This window comes from Periplaneta americana, chromosome 10, assembly GCF_040183065.1.
Source record: "Periplaneta americana isolate PAMFEO1 chromosome 10, P.americana_PAMFEO1_priV1, whole genome shotgun sequence".
Taxonomy (NCBI): Eukaryota; Metazoa; Arthropoda; class Insecta; order Blattodea; family Blattidae; genus Periplaneta; species Periplaneta americana.
In genome coordinates, this window is record NC_091126.1 from 80,258,118 (window position 1) to 80,272,595 (window position 14,478).

A 14,478-nucleotide genomic window follows, 5' to 3' on the forward strand; every position below is an offset into this window, starting at 1 on the left:
TCCCCTGTGGTCTTGATATATTTTTAACAAAAATAGCATATAGGAAACTACATGATAAGAACGAGCGAAGGAACGAAGCGACTACCAGATATTAGTGATTGTTAGGACAGAATAGATAGGGCTTTAGGAGAAAGAGATCAATACTTAAATAAACAGAGGATAGAAAAAAATAAGTGATGTAAGTGTTGTAAAATAGAGAAAGGGGAAATGTAGACAATCAATGTAGGAGAAAATAGTTGGAAAATAATGATTAAGAGTAGGTAGATTTGAGAGTAGAGAAGAATAATAAATAAAGAATGCAAATTATTAAGGAAGGAATATGAAATATTTAATAGGAAGCGAAAAATGGAAGGGAGACAGTCTAGGTATGAGAGATAATAGAAGAAGATAGAGAGGGAAGGACATATAGCAATTCAGTTAAAACAGAACATTAAAAAGTAATCAAGAAATACTCGGCAAATTAATATATTAATAGAAAAGGGTTGTATGTATTAAAGGGATGGTGGATCGAAAAGCAGAAATGTGAAGGTCCACCATAACTGTGAATTGTAAAGTTGACTGGCAAATAAATATCTTATCATATAAGAAACTCCTTACATACCGATTGTGAAACAATTCATGGTTTTTTGTTTTTGTCTGTAGCAAGAAAGATATACTCATCCATGAACCAAAGCATGCTGTTCATATGCTTAAAATATCCTGATATTCTCAAAAGTGTTTGAAAAAGTTATGTATAATTAATATACTAATTTTAGAGCAGTTTGGATTTAAAAAACAAAAGCTACAGATAATTCTGCTTTTAGGTTGGTGGATGAAGTACTAGATTCTTTAAATTCGAAATTACATGCAGGTGGGATTTTTTGTGACTAGGTTAAAGCATTAAAAAATTAAAAAAATAAAGTTTTATATGGTATTATAGGTGAGACGTTAGGTTGGTTTACTTCTTAATTATTAAATAGAAAACAAAAACTAGAAATAAATACACCAAATAGTCACAAAGTTACTTATTCAAAATTTAGAAATATTAGAAATGGAGTTCCCCATGCGTAAATTTTAGGTCCATTGTTTCTAGTTTATATTTATGATTTAGCCTTAACCATAAATAATTTATCCCATGTAATTTTATTTGGAGATGATACAAGTGTGATTATTTGAAGCAAACAGCACGATCATTTCATAAAAACTTCTAATACAGTGTTGAGTCTAATGAATGAATGGTTCCATGCAAATAAACTAATGCTTAATGTTGATAAATCCAGTGTAGTCAAATTTGGCATACAAAATAGTGCTCGGGTTTCCTATAGGATTAGATTAAATGGAACTCATCTCAAAGAACCTATAAGCACAAAGTTTCTAGGTTTAGAGTTGGATAATCACTTGCACTAGAAAATACACATCGAATGTATTGCTTCTAAATTGAGCTCTGCTTGTTATGCATTAAGATCCTTATCTTCTATTAGTGATAGAGACATACTTAAACTGTCATAATGTGCATATTTTCATTCTGTAATGGAATATGGATTAATTTTCTGGGACAACTCGTCTGAAGTTAAACACATTTTTGTTTTACAAAAGAAAGCTATAAGAATAATGGCTGATGGCATAAAAGGACATCATGTAAAAATATTTTCTAAAATTTAGAAATTGTGACTTCACCTTGTGAATACATTTTCCCTAATGATGTTTTGTATTAAAAACAGAAATACATCCGATCTTGAACTACCCTCTGTTAGTCTAAGCTGTTATAAAAAAGGAGTTCACTATTCATGTATTACAGTCTTCAATGCAGTGTTATCTTAAAGCTTTGAAGGACCATGAGAAAAGATTTAGAAATATTTAGAACAGAATTAACCAAATTTCTACATTATCAAACCGTCTACACAACTGATGAATTGTTTATGCTTTTAAATTGAATTATTCTACTTGATATTAAGTGTACAACTTTGTATAGATCAACTAAAATATGCTTGTAAATTGAATTAATCTGTTTTACTATGTATTGTATATTTTTGTGTAGCTTAACTGATGAATTGTATATGCTATAAATTGAACAGTAATCTGTATAGCTCAACTGATTAATTTTATAAGCTGTAAATTGAATAGTAGTCTGTATATCTCAAGTGATGAATTGTTTATTCTTATAAATTGTATTAATCTGTTTACTTTGCATTTTATATTTTCGTATAGCTTGGCTGATGAATTGTATATGCTTTAAATTGAATAGTAATCTGACTAATCTGTATAGCTCAACTGATGAATTGTTTAGTCTTGTAATTTGAAGGAATTTGCATGATATGTGTTATCAATTTTTGTCTATCTCAACTGATTGAATTGTTTATGCCTTTTAAATTTAATTAACTTACTTGCTATGTATTACATTTTTATAGATCAACTGATGAATAATTGTTTAGGTTGTAAATATAATAATCTGATTGCTATGTACTGTATATTTTTGTAGAACCAACAACGTAGCTCAGTCGGTAGACTCGTTGGCCTGCTGATCCAGAGCCGCGCTCGGGCTTGGGTTGGATTCCCGTTTGGTGTGATTGCCTGGTTGATTTCTTTCCGAGGTTTCCCCAGCCGTGGGGCGGATGCCGTGTGATCTATGGCGAGTCCTCGGCCTCATCTCACTTCATCTCGCCAAAAAATTTTAATCTTGTAAAATTTTGACTTGTTCCAAATCTTATAGTTTCATTGCTAATGTAAGATCTATGGAAAACAATAAATGAAATGAAAATTAAATGAAGCATGTTCAGTCTTGAATGCAGGCACATAGGTAACCCAGCGTTGTACATGGAAGAATCGATATGGTCTACATACCATAGATTTCGCTTTTCTCTAGACGTGTTCGAAATGAGACAGTTCTTCGTGCTCCAATAAAAATACGATTTCTAAAAGTATTCGTTATAGACTTACTATACGAAGTTTCCCAAATTGATGTATGTACTCTTTGAAATACTATTTCACAGCAAAGAAATTAGGTATAAATAAGATTTTTGCAGTTTATAATTCAGAAGGCAGTGGAAAGCATGGAAACATGTTCATCTGTTTATAAAGAAACATGGCGGTGCAATTATCGTTATGTGAACGTAAGTGGGTACTGAAATGTTATTGGAAAATGGAATATGTTGTCGAGGTTCAACGACATTGTAGGGTTGAATTTGGAACACAACCAACAACAAGGTTAACTATCACAAGAATCAGAGTCAAGTTTGAAGTTGACGGAACGGTGGAAGATGTGTTGAAAGGGCGGTGCGGAAGAAAGAGAAGTTTCACCGATAACGAGAGTGTTGATGCGTCATGCAGGTATTGCACAATCCCCAAAGAAGTCAACGTGGAAATGTTCTCGTGAGGTTGGTGTCAGCAAATTCAGTGTTCATCGAATTTTGCGAGCTCAAAAATGGAAGCCTTACATTCCGAGATTTGTCCACGGACCAAATGAGGACGACCCAGATAGGAGACTGTAATTTTGTGAGTGGTTCTTGAACATGTGTGATGAAAGGGAAGATTTTCAAGACTTGTTTGGTCAGATGAAGCCACATTTAAACTTCATGGCACAATTAACCGGCACAATTTTGTGCACTGTGCTAACGAAAACCCACACATCTTTCAAGAAAAGGCCATCAATCTACCAGGAGTAACAGTATGATGTGGTCTGTCTTCCAGAGGAATAATTGGGCCGTATTTCTTCAAAAGGACTGTCACGGGTGAGGAATACCTGCAAATGTTGGAAACCACAATTCCACGTCTTAATGACCTCTTTGAGAATGAAAATTGGTTTTATTTTCAACAAGACGGCGCTCCAGTATATTTTCGTGTCCATGTGAGGAATTTCTCGATCGTACACTCAATGAGAGATGGGTAGGACGAAGAGGAAGTGGTGCGGAGGTCCCGCCTCGGTCTCAGGATTTAAACCCTCCAGACTCCTACCTCTGGGGAGTTCTAAAGGACACAGTGTACGCCACAAAACCAACACTGGAGAAACTGAAAGTTCAGATTGAACATGCCTGTAATGATATTTCATTAGCAACAATCCAGTTGGTATGTCGCTCTGTTGTACGTCGTTATTGGGAGTTTACTTTGGCGGAAGGGGGCCATTTTGAACATGTACGAGCTTAAGGAATACAAAACCGCAAAAATCGTATTTCTGTCTCCTCTCGTTGCTGAGAAATAGCGTTTCAAAATATGTATACATCAATTTGCGACACTCTGTATGTACTTATGTTATGATATTCGTTGTGTGTCCATATGTTTTGTAAGGATTGTCTTGTAGAAAGGATGTGGGGCAGTTAAGCTTTCGTTATTACATTGCGTTTAGTATAATTTTCTTTTTAAGCATAATTTACTGTCTATAACTTTCAACGATTTTCTTATTTGTTCTGGAGACCTGGCTCGGGGCCTCGCAAAGCGAATGGTGATTTTGGAGTGTCGGAATAATTATGGTAATGGTGAGGAGAAATTGGAGAACCCCGAGAAAAACCCCACAGGACCCGCTCTGTCTACCATAAATTCCACCCCGACCCAGCCTGGGATCGAACCTGGGTCGCCACTATGAAAGGCAGAGAGGCTAACAACTCATCCAGGAACTGTTGTTCGTCGAACCTGAGTTCTGACTAGAGTGATCATTCGTACTTTCCATGCTATGTCGCTCAATAAATGTTTGATATGGTATTGCATTTACTATAATAAAATGTATTGTTGAAAGAGGTACGTCATGCGGAATTGTTTAATGTGTTGTGATTGATACACTGCATTAAATGATCTGATGTATTAAATTGAAAAGATGTCAAAAATATCACTGAAGTACGAGACTTTGTAGGTTTCATGTAGCTCGTACACTTACTCTCTCTCTCTCTCTCTCTATATATATATATATATATATATATATATATATATATATATATACATATATATATAGCGCACACACACATACACAGGCACAGCTGAAACAGATATTGATCGATCGATTCCCGCTCCGCAAGAAGATAATTGGTGGAATTCAAAATCGGCCGCGCAGGTTTATAGTGAAGTTCATGCAAGGTCAGTTCCTAAAAAGCAAGTGTGGCCTTTTTTCAATGTCTCGAACTATGACCAGATGTGATGAAAGCAAGTAAAATCAGAATGCTATGTACTGAATAATGAAAATATTTATGATTGATTGATTGATCGATCAATCGATCTAATATTAAAATGTTTTCTCCGGGAACATAAAATTCATTGTTGGCTGAACAACTTATGATTCACGAGACCTAACTCAAAATTTATTTTGCTAGTATAAAACATTTCATGTGGTCAAACTATGAAAACCGAATACTACATTAAAACGCATACGGTTTATTTATTATTTATTACTGTATTTATTAAGTTATTAATTACATTCAGATTTCAAATAACACACGCTAGTAACTTCTTCGTTTCGTGGACGTTGACAGCTTCTTCAAAGGCGAACATTGCTGTCAGTATAACAATTAGAAAGTAGTTGTCACTTGTAACTGTCAGTACTGCAATTAGAAAAAAAGAAAAGTTGGCAAAAGAAAATTGAACTTGACAACTAGAAAATCACTATAATCCAATAGATATCGCCGGTTTACAAGAAAAACACATTAAGTCAAAAAAAATTTTTTGAGAAAAACGAGTAGGGTAAACATTGGTAATTTAGTGATAATTTCATGAAAAAAATTTAAAATGCAAATGTGTAAATATATCCTTATTCCGATTTTTTCATCTACAAGACGATAATTTGCTGTACAAATTTGGAGACATAAAAGATTGGACACGTTCTTGAACAAGTGCCAAAAACCACTTTTACAACTTAAGCTAAAAGGTTGGTTATTTCGTGATAACCTTGGTACTTTCGTGATATTACATTGATAATTTCGTGAGAGGTAGAAGAATTGTGGAAAAATTTATTAGTCAAATGAAATTCTCATTTATTGTTACGAGACTTCAAACATAGTAATTCCGTCTAATATTCATAGCAAGAAAACATAGAAATACATATCAACGCATAATAAGAATGAAATCAAAATAAAAATTGAAATTGAAAAGGGATCTTCTTTGCCTTGAAAGGGTGAACACTTTTATTACGGACTTTACTATAGCCTATATTTCTAGGGTAACTCCAAAAGTAATGCATAACATTTGTTTAAAAATTATATTTTTATCCTACAGCTTTGCTATTTTCACAGAAAGTAGATATAGCCTTTAGGAACAAAATGTCACTTTTCCACATAATCCCCGTCCCTTTCTACTGCCTTACATAACCTAGGAACGAGGGCCTGTAGACCAGCACGGTAAAAGTCTGGACCAACATGTCTGAGCCACTCTTTAGCAGCATGCACAAGGGAGTCATCTTCTAACGTCGTTCCGCGATGGATTCCTTCAATTTGCCAAAGAGATGGTAATCGCACGGTGCCAGTTCAGGACTGTAAGTCGGGTGTTTCAGTGTTGTCTATCCGAATTTTCTGATCTGGTCTGCGGTCTTGTGACTGACATATCGCTGGCTCAATATTACAAGGTTCTATGTCTATATCATAAATATTACTACATACACCCTTATAACATTTGACCAGCGATATGGCTGTGCGTTGTCGTGCAATAGCAGAACATCCTGCTTCTCTCGATGTCGTCGAACACGACTCAGTCGAGCTTGAAGTTTCTTGAGAGTTGCCACATACTCGTCAGAATTAATGGTGGTTCCGTGTGGCATGATGTCCACAAGCAAGAGTCCTTCTGAATCGAAAAACACAGTAGCCATAACTTTTCCTGCCGAAGATGCACTTTTGAATTTCTATTTCTTTGGTGAATTTGCATGATGCCACTCCATTGTCTGCCTCTGTCTCCGGTCCAAAATGGGGGAGCCATGTTTCATCTTCTGTCAGAATTCTTGCAAGTAAGTCATCTAGCACTTATCGTTGGCACTTAGCATGATAGTAAATCAAACAGAAGCTACAGTAAACCCATTGCATTCCCCTTTTCTTTTTTGTTATCACATCTTATCTTCAGATTTCTAAAATTCGTATTGTAATACAATTTTTAAAATAGTATAAAATGTAACTCTTAATGCTCAACAAAATTTCGCCTCAAACAGCTGAGATTTCTATCAGTAAAGCTAAGCCTATATGGCGACTACAGTTGTATCTAAAATTCCAAAAACATTTCCTAAAATTTCATTAAGATATAATAAATCATTGTACCAAATATCATATACTTACCTTTAGTAATAAACCTGTAATGTAATTACAAACATCCACAAAATTTGTACGCCTGAGAAGTCGACGCTAACTTGCTCTCTCCAAACATAACAGCTTACTGAAGCAGCTACAATAGTCACAACAAAGTATCTGTATGTTTCTGGAAACCGGACAACATATGCAATCCCTTGGCGGAAATTTGAATCTCGTAACACCATTGGTTAGTTCACGAAAGAGCAAAGAAAAAGTATCACGAAATAACCACTGCCACGAAATTACCAATGTTTACCCTATATAAGGCACATAATGTATGCTTATAAAATTAGTATTGAAAAATGAAGTACATTTAAACAGAAACAACTTAAATAATATTTTGAGGATTCAGTTTTGTCAGAAGAAAAACATTTTTCTCGGAAGTAATAAATTTGACTTAATGGGTTCTGTTTGTAATCCGACGATATGTTACGTAGTACTGTAATAGGCAAAAAATGAATAGGTTTTACCCTTCTCTCTTGTCCCTCTATGAGGGCGGGAGGGGAAGAACCCTATGCACTGGACCTGAGGTCTATTTTGCGGCCCTGGGATGAGTTGCAAGCACACCGACCCCACCTACGCCGAACCGACCTAACCGCTAACACCCTGATGACCAGTTCCGCCATCCTTCCAAATCCGTGTACAATTCCACGCCAACCCTCCCGCCACATTCCCTTCTAAAACGGTCTGAGATGTAATCCTCCTCTCCCGTCGGTCACCGCTGCTGGACACCAGCTACTATAACATGACATATCCACGGAGGCCGGCCGAGAGAGTCAGCGGCTTCGGAGGGCCGCCGCAGGCGCGATTTGGAAAGCAAGTAAGACAACCAGAAGGATAAGGAAAGGATGCTAAGGGAGGAAAGGAAGTGGCGAGAATGAATGGGGTTCCATTCGCCTGATATTCATCCATAGGACTGAGGGGCGGGGGAAACTCGTAAAAAGCCTCTCCCAGGCAACTCGTCCCGAGCGGGGAATCGAACCTCGGCCCGCTGGGTTCGGGAGCGAAGACGCTACCATGACACCACAGCGAGGTTTACCCTCAGTGTCTAAAGTAAAAAGACGCGGACTATATATACAGAGTCGATGGTAACCTCTGCACGAAACTTTAAGAGGTGATTCTACATGTTAAATATAACAAAATTTTTATTACACTTTTTCTTCAATGAAACATCGTTAAGCAGGAAAAAATAGTCTTTGCCCAATGTTTGCAGCGCTCTACTGCGGTAATGCGCGAGAGAAATGGCTGACTGCTATACAAGCAGATAGATAAAATTAATCAGAACAGTTAATATCTTGAATGTGTTTTTGCAAATTAGACCCTTTAGCCATGGATTTAAATTGAATAATAGCGAAAATCGTTTAAATAAATCTTATAACGCAGCGCACGGCGCGTTTTAACAGCAGAAGGGAGGGGAAGGTAAGGAGTGCAGGCCGCGATTGCTTAGTTATTGCAGCAGCCGTGATGTTAAATGTTTCATAGAAACAGCGATTTCCTTTAAAAGGGTGAATGTTAGAGAAAAAACTTATTTAGATTTTTCATATCTCTCCTCATGATTTATTGCCAGTTTCATTTTGGTGCAGAGGTTACCATCCACCCTGTGTGTGCGTGCGTGCGCGCGTTCAAGGTCAATCACATGTTCCCGTTGCTGAACATTATACACGGCAGGTCTCTGCTAGGGATGAACTGTCTGCCTGTAACTTAAATAATTGTAACCTGCCATCTCAAATAAGTCCATCCACTTTGTCTAGATGGGGATTTTTCCTGTACATTTTATAAATTTACTTTAAAAATTTCATCACAAAAATCACGAATTCAAGAGATCCTGAAGACCGCAAGCCATGACATAAAATCAACAAATTGAGGAAAACTTGAGGACCATAAGCCACGAATCTGAATGATGTCACCGGATACTAAGATTTGCGTTCATTGCACAACTGGTGGTGCGTGCATTGGTGAAACGTGTAATTTCTTCCTCGGCGGGTTAAAAATGGAATCCACACTTAGGTGACTATCTGTTTATCTCATCTTGTGGGACCAACAAATCTCGGGGTACTGATCGCCTACCAGATTCAGTTTTCTTCATCGACTTGTACGGATTTTTCGTACTCCGTTAAGGATTATTTTAGCTCTCAATACGTATATCAAATGAGTTATTAGTATTTTTCATCACTGCAGGTGGAATTGACTAAGTCATCGTGGAAGAATTGATGCAGTAAGCTTTCATTATTGCTACACTTTCCACGAATTTCGTTGAGAGACTTCAAGTTTGGACCTTATATTGACATTACGACTATAGTCCGGTCAACGGAAGTATTGAGTGAGAATAAACACAGCTTTCATAATGCGGGAGCCCGGTTCACGCTATCACGCTAGGTGCCGTTAACTACGAGTATAGCAGAATTATACCCAGTTAAGCTGGATAAAATTAATCGCAGTTACAATGTCTCGTAACTGTACATAGTAAAGAAGGAAATATGACATTTTTAATGAACAGTAAGATCTCTTCCGATGACGAAGAATCACCAACAGCATTACACGACGACTAAAGGAACTATGCTTTCAGTCGTGACGTCCTGATCCCAGTAGCACCGTTCCTCAACCCCAATAACATGCCGCACACAATTTTCCTATTTTGCTTATGTGGAACACAAACGTTTTCTCTTTCCTGTGGAATTTTTCAGACCATAGTCTCAACCCTTAGGGAAATGCATCTAACTCAGTTTTTATATAATTTTCTTGCCATATGTTTTATTTTATGTCCCCTGCATTTACCCAAGTTTCATCTAAATAATACAGTTTTCGTCCTTTAGCATGGTATTCTGTTATGTATCGGGAGATAATTTCTTTGCCACAAAGCATTGTCTTCTTCTAACAACAGCTGTTCGTACCCCGTTTTATATTTAAAATTGATATTAGTAATCAGTAGCTTGTAGAAATTCGTTCTTTAAAAAATAGGCAAATCAAGGTCGGTACACTGCAGTGAGTATTTTGTCAATAGTTGGATTTGAATTCTCGAAATAAAAGTATATCTTTCGTCATGGGAGTTTTTTAAATTCGTCTGTATCTGTCAAAATTGTATTCTGTCTTGGTTCCGTTTAAGGGGAACATCCAGCTTAACTACATGGAAAGTAGGTAAATTAATTTTTTCTTCCTTTCTTTTTTCAAGTTTGCCTTATTGAGTTAAGTTGAAAATTGACGAGGTTACTATTCACATCTTCATCAGAACCACAACTTGATTAAAAAAAAAACACATTTTTGCCGTATTTTACATTTTTGAAATTTTGGCAATTTTTTTGGTTCAACCGATCACCCCGTTTGCATCCTAGCTCCCATTTCTTGTAAATATTTTAAATCTCTTTTGTCCGGTCTATTTCAGAAGTTTGCGTCAACAACGTGCATCAATATCATTAAATTATATGTAGTGAAAGTAGTAATTTTTATTCATTTTATTTTTTTTTTCTGAAAATTTTTACTCCAAAATTATTTACGTTAATAATAAAGCAAAGATACTAATTCTCGTAGCAGATAGTGACGTATACAATAACCATGCAACATTTCATGCAACTATCTTTCATACAGTAGTTTTTGAGTTATGAATAAAAGGGTTTGAAAATTCTAAGTTTCGGAGAACAAGCAACAGAGTTACCAACAGGCGGTGCTGCCAAGAACTCTCTTCATACATTTTTTTTTTTTTGCTATAACTCGGAAACTAGTCCAGACATTTACACAATTCTTTAAGAGATGAAAAGGGAAAATTATGTATCCCAGATTTCGAATATAATAAAAAATCGATTTTTTGGACCAGTTAAGCTCGATGTTCCCCATTAAGGCAGTGATATATGCTCCCGTCATTTTATTCTTAAGGCGGTGCATTTTATGCTCCTAAAGTATATTGTATGTAGACATAAACTTTAGAACCTAAAGTTTTGATATTCCACCTGCAGAAGCCACTTCACGCACTAAGTGATTAACCGTTAAGTTTTGGTTATTATTAACCAACGTTTTGTCAATTAAATATTCAAATCTTTTTTTTTTTCACTCTTTTGGAATCCCTTTCCCTTATCATGCTCCTTAATAGGGGATAGACCGGAACTCTTCCATTGTGAAATATACTACATACAAAACGCCTGCCTGTCTCTAATTTGAAGCTAAAACAAGAATACTTTCGTAATAAAACTAATACAGTAAAACCCCGATTATCCGTCACCGTATTAACCGATTGGTGGATTATCCGACTGTCTTCCTCTCTCGCGTTCTTTTTTGTTTTGCATGAACAATATGAATACTGTACATTATATCAGTACGATTTTTTTTCTACAGAGTGTTTTTTTACAAACATTTACCCTTATACACTATGGTCTACTCTTCGAGTGGTCGTATTGTCTAACTTTTATGCAAAATGTCTTCCACGGGTGTCAAAAGAAAACGTGTTTGCTACAAAAGAGGGCACGTAATTGAGTGGTTTGGGAAATGAGAAACTGTCTCATCACAATAGGAGGTAGGAATTACAACTGTAAAAAAACGAAATGTAAAGTGCATAAAATTTGTAAATCTACAACATGAGATCTCTGATATTCCTATCTTTCAGTGGCGATTTCTCTTAAGGAGCACAGGAGCAGTGCACCACCTCTTCAAATAACACATGTTTTTAAAGTTATATCAATTAGCTGCAGTAGACTATGTGAGCGACATAATTATTTATTATAATACTATGTAAAAATAACACTGCACGTGTACTGTTCTTGTTGACGCCTGGGACTTACGTTTACCGCTCGACACTTGCTGCACACTGTTCCATTCGAGCATGCGCAGTAGTACTGTTTCACTGGCAGGCTTTGGAGCATGGGAGGGAGGCAGTACAGTATGCGTAAGAGGGGTTAGGAGCACTTTCAGATGTGTCCTCAAGCTCGTCCCATCATAAATGTTACAATGAATAGTATGCAAAATATTTTACATGTGTCATTTTCTGTAAGACCTTTACACGAAAAGATCAAAATAAAGAAGATGGATAGACCTACACATGGATTAAAATTATAAGTGACGAAAAACAGTAATAGATAAGTGACAAGAAAATTTAACATTCGGCCTTACGAAAAATGCAATATAAAAGACGCTGTATTTTGTTTTCCTTGCCTATTGTTCGACGGCGAACATTTATTGACAAAAACAAGTACGTTTTATGAATTTTATTTATTTTTCTATTTGAATTTAGGACTTTGCGTAGTAGTAACTAAATAATTTTGATTATCGTTCGGCAGGTATGATTGATTTGAAGCACATGAATGAAAGAATGAAAAAACACGATTCTTCAGCTGCACACATCAACAGTAATGTTAAATTAGCACTGTTGGCTCAAACAAACATACAGACATAATTGGATTCAATTGGATTGTTGAAGTTCACAATGATAAAGTTACCAAGAACAGCTGATATGTGCGTGCGGTTTTGTGGAGCTTTTGAGTTGGCTTTAAGAGGTCACGAAGACGGAAATTCATCTTTAAACGCTACCTGTAGTATTTTTTTTTTGGCCTGATCAATTTCAGTTGTGAATTAGACGCACTTTTAAGGAACATTTGAAAAGAGGAACAGTGTTTAAGAGCACATCAATACAGAACGAAATCTTTCAAGTCATTTTGGATGTATGCCATGATGAGATTTCAAAGAAATAAAGAAAGTTGCTGACTTTTTAGCAATTAAGGCCGATGAGACGACACACGTATCGAATGCTTGTGAACGTGTGAACTGTGTCATAAAACGCAATATAGCGAAAACAATATTATTTACGGTGTGCTGCAATAGAAACTGAACACTTTACTTTGCTATTAATGGACCTACATAGGAAACTGATTAACTGCAATTTCTTGACTAACAAAAATATGTAAATCTATACCTACGTAACATATGTTAATAGTTATGTAGTAGTTAGTACCTATAATAATAATAATAATAATAATAATAATAATAATAATAATAATAATAATAAATATTTGTGCACCACCAGGATTATTTATCACCACACGCCACTGCTATCTTTCCACAGACAGCTGTCGTAAGGAGTTTCCTTGGTCATTAAAAACCCGTCGTTGGAAACTAGACTTAAATTAGTGAACGTATGATCCACTACTTAGCGTGTTAAAAGAAAAAAAAAAAAGACCACGGGGGAAATGACGAAACTGTATTATGCACTTAGTTTATGAACACCTTTTTATAGTACTGATTATCCGATTTTTTCGATTAACCGTTCACTCCACCCCTTCATTACCACGGATAATAGAGGTTCTACTGTATAGCACTGTAATAATAAAATTTCATTCAAGGAAACAAATTATATATGTATGTATGGTAGAGCAGCTGGCTACGGACTGGAAGGTCCGGGGTTCGATCCCAGGTGGTGACAGGATTTTTTCTCGTTACCAAACTTTCAGAACGGCCCCGAGGTTTACTCAGCCTCCTATAAAATTGAGTACCGGGTCTTTCCCGGGGGTAAAAGGCGGTCAGAGCGTGGTGCCGACCACACCACCTCATTCTAGTGCCGAGGTCATGGAAAGCATGGGGCTCTACCTCCATGCCCCCCAAGTGCCTTCATGGCATGTTACGGGGATACCTTTACCTTTATGTATGTATATATATATATATATATATTTTTTTTTTTTCACTCGAACTTGGAGCACAAATGTGCTATGTTAAAACACTCCACCTCCGGCCTTTGACATTCGACAAACTTCACTGAGCCATAAGGTCACAATGTCACGATTCCTTTCTAAGTATTAGTCAGCTCGAATAATCCAAACAAGCAACTGCACTCCATCAACAAAAGTTCAAGTAGAGTATTTTCCTGTGCAGTTGCTAATTTCATAAAAACAAGAGTCTGGACTAACAGCGGTAAATTAATCATAACAAAACTGTTCAAGAAGGCTGTGAAAAGGAACCCATTATTGAAGAGATGTGGCGTGGGGTGTCCAATACATACGACTCTTGTGGTTGTGGTTGAGTCCTGTGAATGAATATAACACTCATCCTGCGAATCTCACTTTTCCGCTCTTATCCAGTAGAATTGCGAGTAGTTTGTTTCAGTTCACTCATTACTCTCCCTGAATAGAGTATGGGTTTGTTTCTGCAACAGTTTCCAACGTTTGCAACCATCATGAGCGTGCACACATCGACTTTACTGTTCGTGCAATAACTTCAAAGTATGACTAATAGTTGATTAGAATTTAGGCGTACTTGCAGCATATCAAACTGTCACCAA

The 14,478-nt window shown here is 36.4% G+C and overlaps 1 protein-coding gene across 6 annotated transcripts in view; it reads left to right on the top strand.

Moving 5' to 3' along the window:
* Ssdp (Sequence-specific single-stranded DNA-binding protein) overlaps positions 1–14,478 on the top strand; it is a 701,465-nt gene that overhangs the window by 61,483 nt on the left and 625,504 nt on the right. The gene's annotated exons all lie outside the window — the stretch shown is intronic.